Here is a 20911-nt window from a genome sequence, read left to right on the forward strand (position 1 = left end):
GTATCCGTACATCAGGTGGTACGTTAACAGTAACATCAAAAGTGAAACGCGTATCCAGCGTTCTATTGACGGACTGGATACAGCTGAGAATCATTTTACACCTAATAATGTGTACTAAATCAACAACCTTAAACTACAAAATTACAAGAAATATATATGACGTATCCAAATATCCTGTATCGAAAACGGTCAATTGCCAGTTGCCCTTGATCCTTATTCTGTTTTTAATCTGTCTTTGTATTTGTGTAGTTGGGAAGTTGATGATGCTAACATTTCTGTTTATGCTTACAAGCCTGAAGATTGAGTAGCGAGTCACCGAGACTGGTTGCTATAAAATAAAATTACACACAAACGATGGCTGGAGATGTTTCATTTTATTAGTAAGTCCACAGTTGAAGTCCCATGGACCATCCACCACAGGGATGGACATACAGAAACAATATAAATATTCTGATTTGTGATGTTGCAGGTTCAAGCAGAAACACAGTACATATTTACTGACACATCATGATCCTCTAACAACAGATCTCGACGAGAAAAGTCTTACATGCAAAGGTACTCTGAAAGGAGACATGAGAGGAATTCATAAATTTTAGGCTAGCAGAAATCTGAAAGTCGACTCCTCACTGTTGACATTGAAAGATGAAATCTCTGCGCATCTTACGGTCCAATGAAAATTAAATCAGTGGCGTCCCTCACTATTAGGATTCCAAGAAAACATCATTAAAACGTATATCGGCCTAAAATAAAATAGATCAATGATACTTTGACGTACAAAATGTGACATCGCACTTTGGATAACAAAACTAAAAACCCTCAGAGAGTGACAGATTAACAGATTTACTGTCCGTCTAAATGAGGGATTGACACAGCGGATCAGTTATGCAATACAGACAGCGTTACTCGTCACTACGCAAGCTGGTGACCAGGGCTTGTGCTGCCTGCACTGTCTAACAAAGCATTTCTCAAAGGAAGTTAAAGCAAATGGTTCTGAGCACTATGGGACTTAACAGCTGAGGTCATCGGTCCCATAGAACTCACAAGGGACCCTCCCCATTGCACCCCCATCAGATTTAGTTATAAGTTGGCACAGTGGATAGGCCTTGAAAAACTGAACACAGATGTATCGAGAAAACAGGAAGAAGTTGTGTGGAACTACGAAAAAATAAGCAAAATATACAAACTGAGTAGTCCATGCGCAGGATAGGCAACATCTAGGCTAATGTGAGCTTAGGAGCGTCGTGGTCTTGTGGTTAGCGTGGGCAGGTACGGAGCGAGAAGTCCTTGTTTCAAGTCTTCACTCCAGTGAATATTTTAATTTTTTATTTTCAATTTATGTGACAAACTCTTATGTTTTCATCACTTTTTTGGGAGTGATTATCACATCCACAAGAAAACCGAAATCGGGTAAGGTAGAAGAATCTTTTTACCCATTCGCCAAGCGTACAAGTTAGGTGGGTCGAAAACATATTCCTGTCATGTGACGCACATGCCGTCACCAGTGTCGTATAGAATATATCAGACGCGTTTTCCTGTGCAGGAATCGGTTGACCTATCACCTTGCGATCAAATGTTTTCGGTTCCCATTGGTCAGGCACGTCCTTTCGTCTACTAATCGCACGGTTTACCGGTGCGGTCGCAAAACACAGACACTAAACTTATTACAGTGAACAGAGATGTCAATGAACGAACGGACAGATCATAACTTTGCGAAAATAAAGAAATTAAACTTTTCACTGGAGGGAAGACTTGAACCAATGACCTCTCGTTCCGCAGCTGCTCACGCTAACCACGGCACCATGGCGCTCCTGAGCTCAGGTTAGCCTTGATGCTGCCTATCTTGCACATGGACTACTCAGTTTGTATATTTTGCTTATTTTTTCGTAGTTCCACACAACTTCTTCCTGTTTTATCGATTGATCTGTGTTCAGTTTTTCAAGGCCTATCCAGTGTGCCAACTTATATCTAAATCAGGAGGGTGCGATGGGGAGGTTCCCTTGTTAGAACTACTTAAACCTAACTAACCTAAGGACATCACACACATCCACGCTCGAGGCAGAATTCGAACCTGCGACCGTAGCAGTCGCGCGGTTCCAAACTGAACCACCTAGAACTGAACGGCTACTACGGCCGGCTAAGCTAAAGCAAAGGTAGGTATTATTGAGACGCTCATTAGACCTGCTGGGCAGAAAAGGTGATTCGGATTTTGGAAAGCATCAAATAAGGTGTCGGTCAGTTTCAGTCAAAATTGTAATTTATTGTAATTTAAGAACACCTTTAAAACCAAAGCAGCACACAGCCGAACCTTTACAACTACGAGAAGGCCCACAATAAAATTTTCAAGATTTTAAAATAAATTAACACAACCTTTCAAAGCCAGGAGGCCGCAATGTTTTTGCTTAAAGAGTAATTCTGAGAATAAGGTTTCAAGCGGATGAAGGCTCACAATTGATTTTCCAACATTCAAAAATATCACACACTTTTAAGGACAGAAGGCCACAATCTTTAATTATATATGACGGTAGTATCTGTTCCCGAAAGAACAGTCACCATGGATGACAATGCAGCTTTGCTAGAAATGAAATGATAATTAAATGGACACCCTAGCTGCAAACAGGCGTTGATGTACTTGATTGGGGATCGTGCAAGGGATAAGTCCCTGCAGACGCACTATCCTCTGTGCCTGCGGTTGCTCAGATGGACAACCGACACGGTAGCTCAGCGTGCTCGGTCAGAGGGTTAGCAGCCCTCTGTAATAAAAAAACTGAGTTAATGGATCAACAACGAACTGAAACGGATGTCTTTCGACGTCCGCCCAGAGCAAATACAACGAGCAAAAACGAATAAAATGAGATTAAAAAAAAAAGATGGATAGAGAGTCTGCCATGTAAGCAGGAGATCCCGGGTTCGAGTCCCGCTCGGGGCAGGTGAGACAGGTAATGAGCCCAACTACACTTGATCCGTCGGTAACCGAACCAAGGGACAGCCACAGACCGACCGACAAAACGACTTGCTTGCCACCAATTGGTACATGAGAGCTCAAACACCAAAATGTTATGGACGTAATTATCCACAATCAAATATGTATATCTATTAAGCTGCTAAAACTACACACCGTGTTGGACAGTGACATCAGGTGAGGAAAGGACACTGCCCGAAATTACGTTAGTGGCCAGGGCAGCTAACCGGAACACTAACGGCCACAAGGCAGAAAATTCCGCTGATGCACTTGAATTGTACACAACCAATATAGTTAATTGCACCACATGGCGGCTCGATTTCACCACTACAACCAATCGGTGTTGCTCACAGCAAAGGCTCCCCAACAGCGAACCACCGAAACGAACGACACAACGTGAAAAGACGTGGCTTGGGTGCTTAACACGCCACTCAGCTTTGACGTCCTGGGTCGGTGAGCCACGAAGCTCGTAGCGCCCAGACAGCTCCAGACACGCCCCGACACTGCACAGAGACCGCCAGTGGAGCTAACCGACTACGCTGCACGGAGATATCCTTCCTGATCCGCACCAACCGACTGATTCCTCTCAGAATACCGACAAAATCTAAAATAGTCGTCAGTGGAAATAACGCCAACTACACACACAACCTGGCAAACACTTGCACGAAAACCTGAACGATACTCAACCATAACTAAGCACGCACGAAAACAAGTCTGGAGTCGACTCATGTACGATCGGCGAGCCAAAACGCTTCGTCCGGTACGACGATCGACCAACGATTCCCCAAGACCGTGGCCGGGCTCAAGTGATGCGAGGCGGCAATGGTCGAGCGAGCCATGTCGACGCAGACCTCACAGCTCCAACCCGACTGCACTAGTGCCGCATTGCAACTCCCCGACTGGCAGGTCTGGACTGCGCTCCAGACGTGTTCCAACTGACTGGCAGCCCAACTTGCAACCCGAACTGGTTTACACAACGACGGGGAAGTAATAGCCGTCATGCAAAGATACTACGAGAGGGTACATATTGATGTGTGCTGCTAGCACCGCTCACGGTCGGGCAAAGCAGCAACTCAGTGACATCAGTAATTTAATTTAACATAGTGAGGTGGAAGTACATTAAAAACAGGGTCTAAAATACATGATGGCGGGAACATGAGCCACGCACGACTCAATTATGATTATGCTCTTTGACTCTGATGTTAATTTCTACTACTTTCTTTTCAGGAATACGTATTCATTTCATATATACTGTGCTTTTGTGTTTTGTGATAAAGAATCACGAGACCTCTGATATGGACACATGGAAAATCTAAGTGTGCTCTTAAACAGACATTTACTAGTTGAGAGATATTTTTCGTATATGTACTAATAAAGGAATATGGTGATATTTTTTATTTTTATTTTTTGTAATGGAAAGATGTAAGATATCCTCAGATAGATATCGAATACGTTCTCGCAAGAACTTTAGCTATAGATTACTTATCTGGGTTATAGGCACATCATCACTAGATATGAGGGTGCGAGTTTCCAGAATGTAGAGGGGTAACTCTACAGATTTTAGAACTCTTAATTTCCCAAGACATATTTTGAATACCTCAGTAGACAGCTCAGTTGAAGAGGAATGGACATCTGTAAGAAGATAATCACAGAAGTTTGAAAGAAAGCCATAGTACCAAGGAAGAAAATCTTCAATTCATCAATGTTCAGAAGGATGTACAAAAATGTTCAGGAAATTCAGGAATGCATACATACAAGTCACATAGGAAGGAAACAAATATGAAGTGCACGGAAACTAAGGTGAAATGGCTATACGAAAAATGTGAAGAAATGGAAAAAAAATGATAATCGGAAGGATTAACTCGGCATTCAGAAAGTCAGAACTAACTTCTTTGAAATTAAAGGCAAGGACGGTAATATTAAGAGTGCAATTGGAACTCCGCTGTTAAATGAAGACGGCAGAGCAGCTATTGGGAAGGAGGGGAGGAGGAATTGTCTGGCGACGTGATAGAAAAAGAAAAAGGAGCTGATAGGAAAAATGTAGGGGATCCATTATTAGAGGCAGAATTTAAAAAGCGCTTCGTATGACTCATTATCAGGGATAGATAACACTCCATCAGAATTTCTAAAATCATTGTGGAAATGGCAATAAAACAACCATTTACGTTGATGTGTAGAATGTATGAGACTGGCAATATACCATTAAACTTTCAGAAAAACATCATATTACAAGAGCTGACAAGTGCGAGAACCATCGCAAAATCAATTTAACAGCTGAAGCATCAAAGTTGCTGACAAGAATGAGATACAGAAGATTGGAAAAGAAAAATGAGGGTCTGTTAGATAACGATCGATTTGGCTTTAGGAAAGGTGAAGCCACCAGAGGTACAGCTGTGACACTGCGGTGATAATGGAAGCAAGACTGAGTTGTCGATCTGGAAAAAGCGTTCGAAATTCTGAGAAAAATACGGGAAAGAGGGGTGACAAGCAGTATGTACATGAATCAAGAGGTAACAGTAAGAGTGGAGGATTAAGAACGAAATGCTCGAATGAAAATGGGTGGAAGAGAGGCATGCAGTCTTTCGCCCCTACTGTTCAATCTGTACATCGAAGAAGTAATGATGAAAGTAAAAGGAAGGTTCAGCATTGGATTTAAAATTCAAGGTGAAAGGATATCAACGATACGATTCGCTGATGACATTGCTGTTCTGAGTGAAAGTAAAGTATTACATGATCTGCTAAACAGAATGAACAATCTAATGAGTAGAGAATATGGATTGAGCGTAAATCGAAGAAAGACGAACGTATGAGTAGTAGCAGAAATGAGAACAGTGAGAAACTTATCATCAGAATTGGGGAAGCAAACGTTGTTAAAGAATTCAGCTAGCTAGACAGCAAAACGACCAATGATGTATGGAGCAAGGAGAAGACGGAAAGCAGACATCGTAGGCAGAGAAGGCGTTTCAGGCCAAGAAAAGTTTACTAGTTTCAAACATAGCCCTCAAATTTAGAAAGAAATGTCTGAGAATGTACGTTTGGAGCACAGCATTGTATGGTAGTGAAAAGTAAGATCTGAGGAGGTTTTCCGCAGAATCGGCGATGTAAGGAATATATGGAGAACAATGACAAGACGGAGGGCGAGGATGATAGCACATCTGTTAAGACACCGGGGAATAGCTTTCATGTTACTAGAGGGAGCTGAAAGTAAAAACTATAGAGGAAGACAGAGACTGGAATATATGTAGCAAATAATTGAGGTCGCAGATTGTAAGCGCTACTCCAAAATGGCACATAGGTAGGTTGGCACAGGCTTAGGAGTTCGTGGTGGGCCTCATCAAACTAGGCAGGAGAGTGACAAGAAGAAAAAAAAAAGTCATCTGTACGACCGCTTTTAGAACTAAGCTGTTAACAGCTTGTTTTATGTTTCTGTGGTTATAGCGTTGACTTAATCTACAAGGTGGCTAAAAAAACTAAATGAATGGGTATTATGAAATAAAGAACATAAAACTTAATAAGGGTTCACTAGTCCACCCACAAAGTAATCAGTCATAGCTGTAAAACATTTATGGCAACATTCTTCATCATTTTGTCACAGAACGAAATAACAGATGGAAGTCTGTGCCATGCTGTTTGCACAGGATTGAGCAACTGCCACTGAGGACTGAATAATCACAAATGATCGATTGTTCAATGACGCATGCGAAAAAACTCCAAGGTACATGCAAATCCCATGAGTTATCATGGTAAGTAAAATCAACTGTTAACAACAGAAATAACAAGAAGTTGTCCAAGTATTGTACGCACAGTACAGTAACTTCGTTCAATGAGGCGCTAGTTGCGCAAGAGAACGGAGATACCGAGCAACAGCGCGAGTTCGTGGAAGCTGCCGACCAAGGCCGAAGGTTGTCGAACGCAGTCGATTTAAGCTGACAACAGCGCCACGCAAGGCCACGCGCTCCCGTGTGTGTAGTGCACTGGTGGGGAGATAGCACACAACCTGGCGAGTTGCCATTGGCTGTTGACTGCATCGTAACAAGATCATCCAGATTCTTGCAGGGTGAGTACACTCGCGCTTCCGCTACCGGTAGTTTGGAGATGTGAGCAACGATACGTATTTGATACAGGCCTCATACAGCATAGAAACAGGTATAAGAAATTAGTGATTCTGATGAAGAACGTCGTTTATGACGTTGGAAGACTTCTGAGCTTCTTGCTGGCAAAATGGTGTAGTAAACAGCTGAAACATGTAGTTTATACGTGCTCTGCTTATTGCAAAAAATTATATACGAATGTGTGGTGTCTGTTGTTTCCGACATGTCTGAAAGAACTGAAATCCCAAGGAATCTGCAGCTGTGATACTGTGATACATTAGACATAAATTGAATGTTTCTCCCCACTCCACCTTCAATTTACATATACTGCAGAAATGTACTTCTATACAAAAAGGAACGTCTAATTTAACTCTGTGTAGTGATCCATAAAATTATGACTTTTAATCATACATTTGACTTACTATACGTCCGAATAAGATTTTATTTCCTTATGAATTCCATCTCTGTGACAAAGCAGCTATTCCCGTGTGTGTTTACTGAGCGAGGTGGTGCAGTGGTTAGCATACTGGACTCGAAATCGGCCATCCTGATTTAGGATTTCTGTGATTTTCCTAAATCGCTCCAGCAAACGCCGGGACAGTTCCTCTGAAAGGGCACGACCGATTTCCTTCCCCATTATTCCCTAATCCGACGACTTCGCTGTCTGATCTCATGCCCAAAAACAACCCTAACCCTGTATGTATTTCGCTTTTATTTTATTTTCGATTTAGCCTGAGTAGCTGGATTTTCGCGATCGTTTTCACTTGTGGCCTACGCTGCCTTTGTTTGGTATAAGACGTGATGGACAATTCAGAATGCCAAATTTGCAGCACTTGCTCGACTATTTCAAAATTTTTATCTGACATCTTCACATGTCACCTGTTTTTGAGCTAATGCGAATATTATACATTAGTGGACACACAAGAAAAGAATTAAATTAAATACAGAGGTTAAGGAGCGGACAGACCACATCCAGAAGATATGTTTAGACATCTTTATTTCCTTTTTCCTAAATCTGATTTTATTATATTTTACGGCACATGTAGTGATCCTATGACAGATCAGGAAATTTCAGAAATGGCAGTAACGTTTTGTCTGTTATGCAAGTGACATTATTAAGAAAAAAAAAACCAATATCCAAGTAGCTCCTAATAGAATATGCTAGAAAATAAAGAAGTAGGTACTTTATGTTTAACGTACCAGCAGTGACAGTTTCATTAGAGACAGGGAACAGGCCATAACTGGGAATGGATGAGGAAGGAAATCGGTCCTGTCCCTTCCAAATGAGCCATCTCAGCAATTGTCCTAAGCGGTTTAGGGAAACCAGTGAAACCTAACTCAAATGGTTCAAATGGCTCTGAGCACTATGCGACTTAACTTCTGAGGTCATCAGTCGCCTAGAACTTAGAACTAATTAAACCTAACTAACCTAAGGACATCACACACATCCATGCCCGAGGCAGGATTCTAACCTGCGACCGTAGCGGTCACGCGGTTCCAGACTGAAGCGTCTTTAACCGCACGGCCACACAGACCAGCGAAACCTAACTCAAGATGAGTAGATGGGGATTTCAGATACAGTAGCTTACCACTGCGCCACCTCAGTCGGAGAGAACATAAATACTTAATATCGTTCACTTCGAAATTTGTAATTGGGGTTCTTTATGATGGAAGGTGGAGCTACCAAAAACCGATGTATGTTATTGACTTTTTATGCACGAAAGGGTGTATACAAAGCGATACGACACCCAGAAATTTAAGGAGGATATACATGAAGGGATTGACAATGTCTCCACAAAATCATACGAGAATAATAAAAGTGTAAGTCAAGCACCTGTAACCACTCATGAGGGACCATATAAAATTGGGCTGCTGTTTCTCACACAAAAAGGTGCAAGAAACCTCTAAAGACAGACTCCTTACGACTGTGGCAAATATGAGGTTTATTATAAAAACAAAATTTACAAATGAGTACGCAATTGTGGAAAGTGAATTCAAATCATTTGGTGGTTAAATATGGAGGATGTAAGGTTTCGTCACTCTAGAAAGCATTATGTCACACAATGCCGATTGAGTCCAGCCAGGCGATGTGAGCTTCCTTTGACAGAAGAAATCCACTACCGTAAAAAATTAGTTATGTTTATCATGTAGGTACGTACAATTTCATCTTTTAGCTCTGGTTGTTTTGCCTTTAACTAAATATATTTCGTCTACTCGTAGTAGGCATCACCAGTGGCCTATAACATAAAGCAAATTATTTAGTTGCAGCTATTACGTCTTAATTCATGTATTTCTGGACTATTGCAGATATATTATTAATTAAAACACACACACACACACACACACACACACACACACACACAAACACAAACACAGGCGTAATATTCTACGACATGTGTTATTAATTACAGAAATCGGTTTTCTGCTGTTACATCATCATCAGCTACAAAGATAAATATGTGGTGCAATGAAATTTTGTAGGATCAAACATTATAAACTAGTGCTTCTACGGAGTATTTTCATTTTCAGTGTAAATGCGATGTAAATTTTGTGTGTGTGTGGGTGGGGGGGGGGGGGGGATGGATCATCAGTCTTCTGACTGGTTTGATGCGGCTCGCCACGAATTCCTTTCCTGTGCTAACCTCTTCATCTCAGAGTAGCACTTGCCGCCTACGTCCTCAATTATTTGCTGGATGAATACCAACCTCTGTCTCCCTTTAGCGTTTTTTCCCTCTATTGTTCCCTCTAGTACCATGGAAATCATTCCCTCATGTCTTAACAGATGTCCTATCATTCTGTCCCTTCTCCTTATCAGTGTTTTCCACATATTTCATTCCTCTCCGATTCTGCGCAGAACCTCCTCATTCCTTACGTTATCAGTCCACCTAATTTTCAACTTTCGTCTGCAACACCACATCTCAAATGCTTCATTCTCTTCTGTTGCGGTTTTCCCACAGTCCATCCTTCACTACCATACAATGCGGTACTCCACACGTACGTTCTCAGAAATTTCTTTCTTAAATTAAAGCCTATATTTGATACTAGTAGACCTCTATTGGCCAGGAATGCCCATTTTTGCCACAGCTAGTCTACTTTTGATGTCCTCCTTGCTCCGTCCGTCATAGGTTATTTTACTGCCTAGGTAGCTGAATTCCTTAACTCCATCTACTTCGTAACCATCAATCCTTATATTAAGTTTCTCGCTGTTCTCATTTCTGCTACTATCTTTCTTCGATTTACTCTCAATCCATATTCTCTACTCATTAGATTGTTCATTCCGTTTAGCAGATCATGTAATACTTCACTTTCACTCAGAACAGAAATGTCATCCGCGAATCGTATCGTTGATATCCCTTCACCTTGAATTTTAATTCCAATCCTGAACTTTTCTTTTACTTTCATCATTGCTTCTTCGCCGTACAAATAGAAAAGCAGGGGCGAAAGACTACATTCCTGTCTTACACCCGTTTTAAACCAAGCACTTCGTTCTTGGTCGTCCACTCTTATTAATCCCTTCATGGTTCTTGCACATAATGTATATTACCCGTCTCTCCCTATAGCTAACCCCTGTTTTTCTCAGAATTTCGAGCATTTTGCACCATTTTACATTGCCGAAGGCTTTTCCCAGGTCGACAAATCCTATGAACGTGTCCTGATTTCAAGATAGATCAACTTCCTTCCTTTATGGACTTGATGTAATACTTCATGTTGTATCTTGTAACGTTGACCTTCTATAAACAGGTGGTCTGAGGAATAGAGTCTCTGTTTTTAAGTTTCCGACTTCCATGGTGTTCCTTCAAGTGGGTGAATATTGCCCTGCCAGAACGATACATAGTGAATTTGCCACTATTACCAGTAACTTTATAGTACCGGGTGATCAAAAAGTCAGTATAAATTGGAAAATTAATAAACCACGGAATAATGTAGATAGAGAGGTAAAATTTGACACACATGCTTGTAATGACATGGGGTTTTATTAGAACCAAAAAAAGTTCACAAAATGTCCGACAGATGGCGATGGACAGCAAAACGTCAGTGACTGCGCATGACAATCGTGTATAAAAGGAGCTGTAGTGAGAGAGAGAATCAGATGCGCCAGCAGTCGCAGCATGTTGACGTTACTTGAAAAGGCGCTTTTAATTAAGCTGTGTTATCAGAATGGTGAATGTGCTAGTTCAGCGTTACGATTCTATCGCCATAGGAAGGGAATTCGAACGGATAAAGGTCCGTTGACAAATGCAGCCGTGGCGAGAATGATTTCGAAGTTCGAAGCCACGGGTTGTTCAGACGATAGACCCCGTAGTGGCCGACCGAGCACAAGGCGTAATGTTTCTGGGACAGTTCAGAAACAAATGGAGACTGTAGCGGGTTCGTCTACGCACGGGGAAGTCAGCGCTCGTGCAGTCGCACGTCGCACCGGCATTCATACATTACTGTTTGGTTGGCACTTAGGCGTCTCCTCCGATGCTATCCGTACAAAATCCATCACCATCATGAACTGTCACCTGGCGATATAGTCAGGCGGAGGGCATTTGCGGTGTGCGCGTTTCAGAAGGTGGCGGAAGATGACGATTGGTTGATTGACGTGTTTTGGACCGACGAAGCTCATTTCACGCTCCGAGGGTCTGTCAAGGCCCACAACTGCAGAATTTGGGCTACCGAAAATCCTATAACTGTCATGGAAACTCCATTGCACGACGAGAAAGTCACGGTATGGGTTGGATTTACCACATCTACCGCTATCGGGCCTTTTTTCTTCGAGGAAATGCGTGATTCTGCTTTTGTAACTGCTACCGTGACGGGTAAGAGGTACGCCGATATGTTACAGAATCGCATCATCCGCAGCCTGGGTGATAAACACCTGCTAGAACGTACGATGTTTATGCAGGATGGCGCTCCACCCCATATTGCTAGATGGGTGAAAGATCTCTTGCGCGCGTCGTTTGTTGATGATCGTGTGCTCAGCCGCCACTTTCGTCACACTTGGCCTCCCAGATCCCCAGACCTCAGTCCGCGTGATTATTGGCTTTGGTGTTACCTGAAGTCGCAAGTGTATCGTGATCGACCGACATCTCTAGGGATGCTGAAAGACAACATCCGACGCCAATGCCTCACCATAACTCTGGACATGCTTTAAAATGCTGTTCACAACATTATTCCTCGACTACAGCTATTGTTGAGGAATGATGGTGGACATATTGAGCATTTCCTGTAAAGAACATCATCTTTGCTTTGTCTTAGTTTGTTATGGTAATTATTTCTATTCTAATCAGATGAAGCGCCATCTGTCGGACATTTTTTGAACTTTTGTATTATTTTGGTTCTAATAAAACCTCACGTCATTACAAGCATGTGTGTCAATTTGTACCACTCTATCTACATTATTCCGTGATTTATTCAGTTTTCAAATTTATACTGACTTTTTGATCACCCGTTATATTCTACTCCTGCATATATCTTCCTGTCCTGTCACAGCTTTTCAATTCTTTTGGATTGTGGTGTTTGGCTTGACCATTCTCATGCTGTGTTTTTTGAGGATGTTACTAATTTTGCTTGTGAGTTGGTTGTGGTATCTTCTGACGTGCCATTTTAATGAACAAAATTCATCTCCTCACTGCGATACAAACGACATGGCCATCTTATGCCAAAATAATAAAAGAAAAAGTATAGTGACGCTCCAAGATGAGCATTTCATGCAGAGGGCCATACATAAACACGAAATTATGCTCAACAACAAAAAAAGAGCTAACAGAAAAACAAAATCAATTCACAGGTTGTGTTATTGTTGTGGTCCTCAGTCCTGAGACTCGTTTGATGCAGATCTCCATGCTACCCTATCCTGTGCAATCTTCTTCATCTCCCAGTACTTACTGCAACCTATATCCTTCTGAGTCTGCTTAGAGTATTCATCTCTGGGTCTCCCTCTACGATTTGTACCCTCCACGCTGCATTCCAATGATAAATATGCGATCCCTTGATGCCTCAGAAAATGTCCTACCAACTGGTCCCTTCTTCTTGTCAAGTTGTGCCACAAACTCCCCTTCTCCCCAGTTCTATTCCACACCTCCGCATTAGTTATAAGATCTACCCATCTAATCTTCAGCATTCTTCTGTAGCACCACATTTCGAAAGCTTCTATTCTCTTCTTATAGAGACTATCTATCGTCCATGTTTTACTTCCATACATGGCTACACTCCATACAAATACTTTCAAACACGACTTCCTGATACTTCAATCTATACTCGATGTTAACAAATTTCTCTTCTTGAGAAACGCTTTCCCTGCCATTGCCAGTCTATAGTGGAAACTCCTTTACTACTTTAAGTGTCTCATTTCCTAATCTAATTCCATTAGCATCACCCGACTTAATTCGACTACATTCCATTATCCTCATTTTGCTTTTGTTGATATTCATCTTATATCCTAATTTTTTTTCTTTATTTCTTCTCCATGGATTTTAATTCCTACTCCGAATTTTTCTTTTGTTTCCTTTACTGCTTGCTCAATATACAGATTGAATAACATCGGAGAGAGGCTACAACCCTGTCTTACTCCCTTCCCAACCACTGCTTCCCTTTCGTGCCCCTCGACTCTTATAACTGCCATCTGGTTTCTGTACAAATTGTAAATAGCACTTCGCTCTCTGTATTTTACCCCTGCCTCCTTTAGGATTTGAAAGAGAGTATTCCAGTCAACAGCTTTCTCTAAGTCTACAAATGCTAGAAACGTAGGTTTGCCTTTCCTTAATCTTTCTTCTAAGGTAAGTCGTAAGGTTACTATTGCCTCACGTGTTCCACCGTTTCTACGGAATCCAAACTAATCTTCCCCGAGGTCGGCTTCGACCAGTTTTTCCATTCGTCTGTAAAGAATTCGTGTTAGTATTTTGCAGCTGTGACTTATTAAACTGATTAATCGGTAATTTTCACATATGTCTACACTTGCTTTCTTTGGGATTGTAACTGTTATATTCTTCTTGAAGTCTGAAGGCATTTCTCCTGTATCATACATCTTTCTCACCAGGTGGTAGAGTTTTGTCAGGACTGGCTCGCCCAAGGCCGTCAATAGTTCTAATTGAATGTTGTCTACTCCCGGGGCCTTGTTTCGACTCAGGTCTTTTAGTGCTCTGTCAAACTCTTCACGCAGTATCGAATCTCCCATTTCATCTTCATCTACATCCTCTTCCATTTCCATAATATTGTCCTCAAGTAAATCGCCCTTGTATAGACCCTCTATATACACCTTCAAGTTTTCTGCTTTCCCTTCTTTGCTCAGAACTGGATTTCCATCTGAGCTCTTGATATTCATGCAAGTGGTTCTCTTTTCTCCAGGTGATTACTAATATCGTATTCTGAAGCAACTGAATGACGTAATACATCGGAAGAGATATGAACTGCAGAAAGGAATGAAAAAAATGAACCTTCATCAGTTCTGGTGTTCTCTTAGAACAAATTCATTTATTAACTTCAGTGGTTGCGCGGGATGAGTCATATTATTTGAATACACTAAAAAGCTTGGAGCTGCGTTGTGTGTTGTCATTTAGACTTAGGAAGACAGTACCAGGAAAATTCACGATCTTCCTGAAACGACCAGTACGGCTGAAGGATTATTGTCGCATATAACCAATTGCGTAACTGTAGTATGAGCTAGGCAATTGAGTAGGAATGTCATTATACACAGTGTCCACAGCGCGGAAGACAGGAAGACAGAGAAAGAGAAACAGTGGTGGAGAGAGAGAGAGAGAGAGAGAGAGAGAGAGAGAGAGAGAGAGTGAGAGAGAGAGAAATGATAAATGTAAATGTCGAGTGACAAGGGCCTCCCATCGGGTAGACCCTTCACTGCGTGCAAGTTTTTCGTTTTGACGCCACTTCGGCGGCTTGCGCGTTATGGGGGATGAAGTGATGATGATTAGAACAACACAACATCCAGTCCCTGAGTGGAGAAAAATCTACGACCCAGCCATTCGAACACGGGCCCTTAGGATTGACATTCTGTCGCGCTGACCACTCAGCTTCCGGGAGCGGATATTTTCTAAATCACTTTGCAATCGGTTTGGATCATCTGATGACATTATTAGACGATAAACGACTTCATTTTCAAACAACCTAAGACGGCTGCTCCCTTAAATCATTTATATAGATAAGGAACGGCAGAGGGCTTACGCCGTAAATCACTTCTGATTTACTCGATGACTTTCCGTCAGTTACTACGAACCGTGACCTCTCTGAAAGTAATTCAAGAATCCAGTCACAGAACTGAAACGATATTCTACAAGCACGCAATTTTACTACAACCCGCTTGTGTGGTACAGTGTCGAGAGCCTTCTGTAAATCTAGAAATACGGAATCAGTTTGGATTCCTTTGTCAACAGAACGCAACACTTAGTTTGGGTAAAGAGCTTGTAATGTTTCGCAAGAACAATGTTTTCTCAATCCTTGTTGATCGTGTGTCAATAAACCGTTCTCTTCGAGGTGATTCATAATGTTCAAACACAACATATGTTCCAAAACCCTACTGCATATCGACGTTAATGATATGGGCCTTAATTTAGTGGATTAGTATTTTAAGTATGGCGCTATTGCATCAGCATACTCTGAAAGGAATCTAATTGTTATACAGTCTGGGCCGGATGACTTTCTTTCATTAAGTGATTTAAGTTGCTTCATTACCCCTAGGATATGTACTCCTAAGTTACCCTTGTTGCTAGCTGTTCTTGATTCTATTCCTTGGATATTTACGTTGTCTTCTTTGATGAAGGAATCACGGAAGGCTATGTTTAGTAACTCTGCTTGGGCAACACTGTCCATTGCCACTACACATAAAAGACATTGATCGTGTCTTGCGCTAGCATACTTCACATACGACAAGAATCTCTTCGGATTTTCTGCCACGTTTCGAGAGAAGGTTTAGCTGTGGTCTGTACTTACACTGTTAATCTGTAAGGAGAGGAGATGGTCTCTCAGAAGGCGTCAAGTGAATTTTTATCTGCTTTTTTGTATAGGTATACTTTTCGCTTATTTTTGGAATAATGAGGGTTAAAATATTCAACCTCGCTACGACAACCCTGTGTTCACTAGTCCCTGAATCCGTTTTGATGCTCGTTATTAGCTCAAGATTATTTGTTTTTTAGAGGCCAAGTGTGTTTTCGCAACCGTTTACTATTAGCTAGGGCTCTGAAAATACTTTTCAGAGAATGTGCTTAGCACAGTTTCGGATGATGTTTTGTTCGTACCCCCGGATTTAAGCACGTATTTTCGCCAACATATTGAGGGTAAATTAACGTCAACGCAAACTATAATTGTATGTGTCGGGTACTTGCATGAAATGAAACTCAAATTTTCTTTGAACCTTTCAGCAATTGTACCATCTGAGTTGTGAGGTCGGTAAGAGAATCCAATTGTTACTTTATTCCGGTTGCCAAGAATGCCCTCTGCCCTTAGTAACTCACAGAAACTATCTGCTTCAATTTCGCTACAAGTTAAACTGCTTCTAACAGCAACATCACACCTCCGCCAACCTTGTTTAGCCTATCCTTTCTGAACACTGTTAGATTATCTCCAGCTTTATTCAGTTTTCTGTGTCTATAACGATTTGGGAACTAGTGCTTCGTGTTAGCGGTTGGAGCTCTGGTGCTTCACCAACACAGCTGCAACGATTTACAACTGTTATGCCCATAGTTCCTGGATCTACGTTCTTCCTGTGTTCCACTTATAATTTTTGACACTGAAGTCCTTACTGTGTTTCCCCAGAGGCTCCAATCTAAATAACCGCCCAGTCCATGTCACACTGCCCTGTAACCCGTGTAGCCGCCCCTTGCGTGTAGTGAACTCCTGACCTATTCAGTAGATCCCGAAATTAGGTACATCGTGAAATTTAAAACTTCCCCGAGGCACAGTTTGTTTCGTGAAATTTCGGTCGAATTGCCTGACGTCTGTAACTTGCTGTCGCGATATTTCGGCGGAATATCGTGGCACCAAGCTACAGACATCCGGCAGTTCGCCTAAAATTTCATGAAACAATAAATACCTTGTTTCACTGCCTTTAAATACATGAGCGCTTGAGCAAACAAGTGCCGGCCGCTGTGGCCGAGCGGTACTAGGCGCTTCAGTCTGGAAGTGCGCGACCGCTACGATCGCAGGTTCGGATCCTACCTTGGGCATGGATGTGGCTGATGTCCTTTGGTTAGTTAGGTTTAAGTAGTTCTAAGTTCTAGGGGACTGATGACATCAGATGTTAAGTCCCATAGTGCTCAGAGCCATTTGAACCATTTTTTTTAGGAAACAAGTGAAAGAAAATAAACATGTTTTGTGTTGTTTGACCCTGCTGTCCACCTTGAAACACCGACCAGGATTGTGTTACGGTTAAGATACGAAGCATTTGACTCGTTTCCTGTGTTGACGTGAATCATATTCACGGAAGCCGAACCTCTGTTAGAATTTCCATATCTTCTGAAAATCAGCTGAATGACAGAATTAAGTTGGAAGTATTAGCTTTTTGTCAAGACTGTATTATTAGAGACGGAGCGCAACCTGAATGGACGAGGATGAGAGACGAAATGATTGCGTGCTATTCAAATTAACCCTTCCCGTAGTCACCTTTAATGGCTTAGGGAATCACCACGACAGTTTTTGGGGAGTTTTAACCCCTCCTGACCTGTGAGTGTCCATTGCATTAAGCGATGCACAACCAAGGAACTGTGAAAATACCGTCAGGCTAGTTCTGTTCCTACAAACACGGCATGGACGAACAGTTTTCAGTCATTGAACAGTTGATTTCGACGATGGATTTTTTGATACATTCCTTGTTAAAGATGTAGCGTTAATCGTTACTCATCTGCATAAGGGGTATATCTGGCGTAATTGGTGGTGGTTGTGGTTCTCAGTCCGAAGACTGGTTTGATGCAGTTCTGCTCGCTGGTCTGTGTTGTCCAAGTCCTTCTTTATCTGCTTAATTGCTGGACCCTACATCAACTTTATGTACTTACTATGTTCATTCCTTGTTCTCCATCTGCAATTTTACCACACACACTTCTCTTCATTGTCATATCAACTATTTCTTGGTGGCACAGGATGTATCCTATTGACGTATTCCTTCTTTGTGCCAAGTGAACCCATAAAATAATTTTCTCCCCAACATGGTTCAGTATAATCTTAAATATTTTTCTGTAGTACCGCCGTGGAATAGGTTCTATTCCCATCTTATCTGCACTGTTCATCACGCACACATCACTACCGTGTGAGGCTACAATCCAGACAGATAGTTTCAGAACAGACATTTTAAAACTGAAACGGATGCTATATGAACATATTTCTCATTTTAAGAAAAAAAATTTCGTGATACTGAATCTACATGTTATATCGTCTTTACTTCTGTCGTCGATAGTTGTTTTCTGCTAAAACAGAAAATCTGTCTGCTACGCTATTCAGAAGAATTAGGGGAACACGTGTATCTACATCCGGAATGTTAAATGTATTTAGATACAGATGCTACCTGTGGTCTTTCGGCATAGCCTGAGAGCTTAGCCTTCGATGTTCCAACACTTAAACTCATTCACCATCTATCGGCTGCGCATGCATTGCAGTGTCAGGTGACTCGTCAGAAGGAAGTGAGTACCTGTGTCCCAGTGTTCCATAGTGAGGTCCACAGAAGGCAGTTGCCATTTTTGTAAGTTGTAGTCAGCTCAGCACATGCAATGCGACACCATACTGCAGCGCAAGTTGGAAGGGCAATCAAATTTGAAGCATGAAGGATGTTGCTGCAGATGTCAGTTTCTCTCCATCTGTCATCCATAGGTTGTGGACACGTTGCAGGGAAATAGATCAGCACACAAGGCGAGTTGGACAAGGTAGCCGACGCATTACAACTTCATGTCAAGACAAATATCTCCCACATCTGGCGACCTCTGCGTTGTGACGCAGTACGGCTGCCGCCAGGGCAGTGGAAGGCGATCCCATAAGGTCTACTGGAGCCGCTGTGTCCGATTAGGCTGTACAGAAGTGGTTACGAGAAGGGACCTTATGGCAGAGATGTTGTGTTCGAGTACCCTACTTGGCACGACAGCACCCCACAAGTCGCCTTCAGGTCTGCCGTTCCCAGGTTAAAGGGCAACCTTGTCACTGGTGAAACGTATCCCTCACAGACGAGGCCACATTTCCTCTGAAGCAAGGTGATGGCTTGGTTCGTGTGTGAACATGACGTGATTAGCGATGTCTACCAAATGTTGTCGAGGAAATCGACAGACGTTTGTGACCTCTGTTGCTTCATCATGGACAGGGGACATCAGCTGGTTAAGTAATTGTCAATAAGTCTCCAAAAGCCGTGTAACTTAAGATGTTATTTTATTTTATTCTGAAGGCTACCAGTTTCAGCATTTCAGTATGCCATCTTCACGCCCCAGAATCATCTCTTCAAATAAACGAAAATGTCATAAATCCTTAGATGTCGTGAATTCAATATATCCTCTAGTGTTTTATTCGAAGACTTGACCTTTTCGTTTATTTGGAGAGATGCATACAAGGGCTGAAGATGGCATAGTGAAATGCTGAAACTGGTAGCCTTCAAAATAAAATAAAATAACATTTTAAGTCCCACGGCTGTTGGAGAATTATTGACACTGACAATGACGTTTGTGATGGTGTGAGGTGGCATTAATATTGACAGCCGTGCGGATCTGATCGTTGTCCATGGTCGCCCTACTTCCAGGCAGCAAATCGAACAGATCCTGTTGGGCCATGTTGTGGCTCCTGCGTACGGTGGTGACACTTAATTCCGTCTTATGCACTGTAACGCCAGGACCCATGTGACGGGTGTCACCGGGTACATCTTGCGGAGGCTGGCCATTGAAGTAATGGAATCGCCAACGGTGAGTCCTGACCTAAAGCCTATCGAGCATGTGTGTGACATGATTGACAGATGTGTTCGTGTCGTTCCACAACAGCACCTTCAAGAGCTCTGAAGGGCTCTGACTTAAGAGTGGTAACGGATGCCACAGGGGGACCTATGTAGACATTTATGCAGCTTTCCACGTTACTGAAGCTCTCAGAGTACAGTGAAAAGCAACCAGGATGACGGGATGAGTGTTTACTGCAACCTTGCTTCGCCACCTGTCAGATATTTCTTTTCTTGTTATATGAAAGAAGGAGGTTTTGATGATTTTTCAAAATCGTTCAAATGGCTCTGAGCAGTACGGGACTTAACTTCTAAGGTTATCAGTCACCTAGAACTTAGAACTATTTAAACCTAACTCACCTAAGGACATCACACACATCCATGCCCGAGGCAGGATTCGAACCTGCGACCGTAGCGGTCGCGCGGTTCCAGACTGTAGCGCCTAGAACCGTTCGGCCACCCCGGCTGGCCGATTTGGTGATTTTTGTTGTGTACTTATGTGTGAATGTTAAAGGTGTAACTTTCTAACAAACACAGTTCTTAGTTATTGCTCAACGGAGTATGGCAGATGCTCGACATTGTGTTTACCTAATTCATTTGAGCAGTGTAGTTCAAACGTCTCATTTAATACTCTGGTTTCTTCAGCATCGTCTGACTTAATTCGACTACAATACATAAACTTCTTTTCAAGACATTTCTCATTCCGCTTGTGTTTGGAGTCTCTAACAGAATTACAGTTCCGTCGAGCAATGTCAAAGTTTTTATTTCTTCTCCTCTTACCTTAAATCCCTTTCTGTTTTTGTCTTTTATTTTCTTTACCGCTTGTTCAGTGTGTAAACCAAAGTAAGGCGGAGGATGGGCTACAACTCTTTGATACTGATTCGCAATTACTGCCCCTATTTCATGTCATTTTACTCTCAGAACTGTAGTCAGGGTCTGTACGGATTTCGAGACTGTTGAATTCATTTGTACTAC

The 20911-nt window shown here is 42.1% G+C and overlaps 2 protein-coding genes across 2 annotated transcripts in view; both read left to right on the plus strand.

Annotated features, from left to right (window-relative positions):
* The window catches only part of LOC126162142 (uncharacterized), a 534708-nt gene that overhangs the window by 501077 nt on the left and 12720 nt on the right, over positions 1-20911 (plus strand). The gene's annotated exons all lie outside the window — the stretch shown is intronic.
* LOC126162141 (uncharacterized) overlaps positions 6936-20911 on the plus strand; it is a 96999-nt gene continuing 83023 nt past the window's right edge. Inside the window, exon 1 of the mRNA XM_049918435.1 lies at positions 6936-7016. The gene's annotated coding sequence lies outside the window, so the exon portion shown is untranslated. The remainder of the gene's footprint in view (positions 7017-20911) is intronic.

Source organism: Schistocerca cancellata, chromosome 2 (assembly GCF_023864275.1).
Source record: "Schistocerca cancellata isolate TAMUIC-IGC-003103 chromosome 2, iqSchCanc2.1, whole genome shotgun sequence".
Lineage (NCBI taxonomy): Eukaryota > Metazoa > Arthropoda > Insecta > Orthoptera > Acrididae > Schistocerca > Schistocerca cancellata.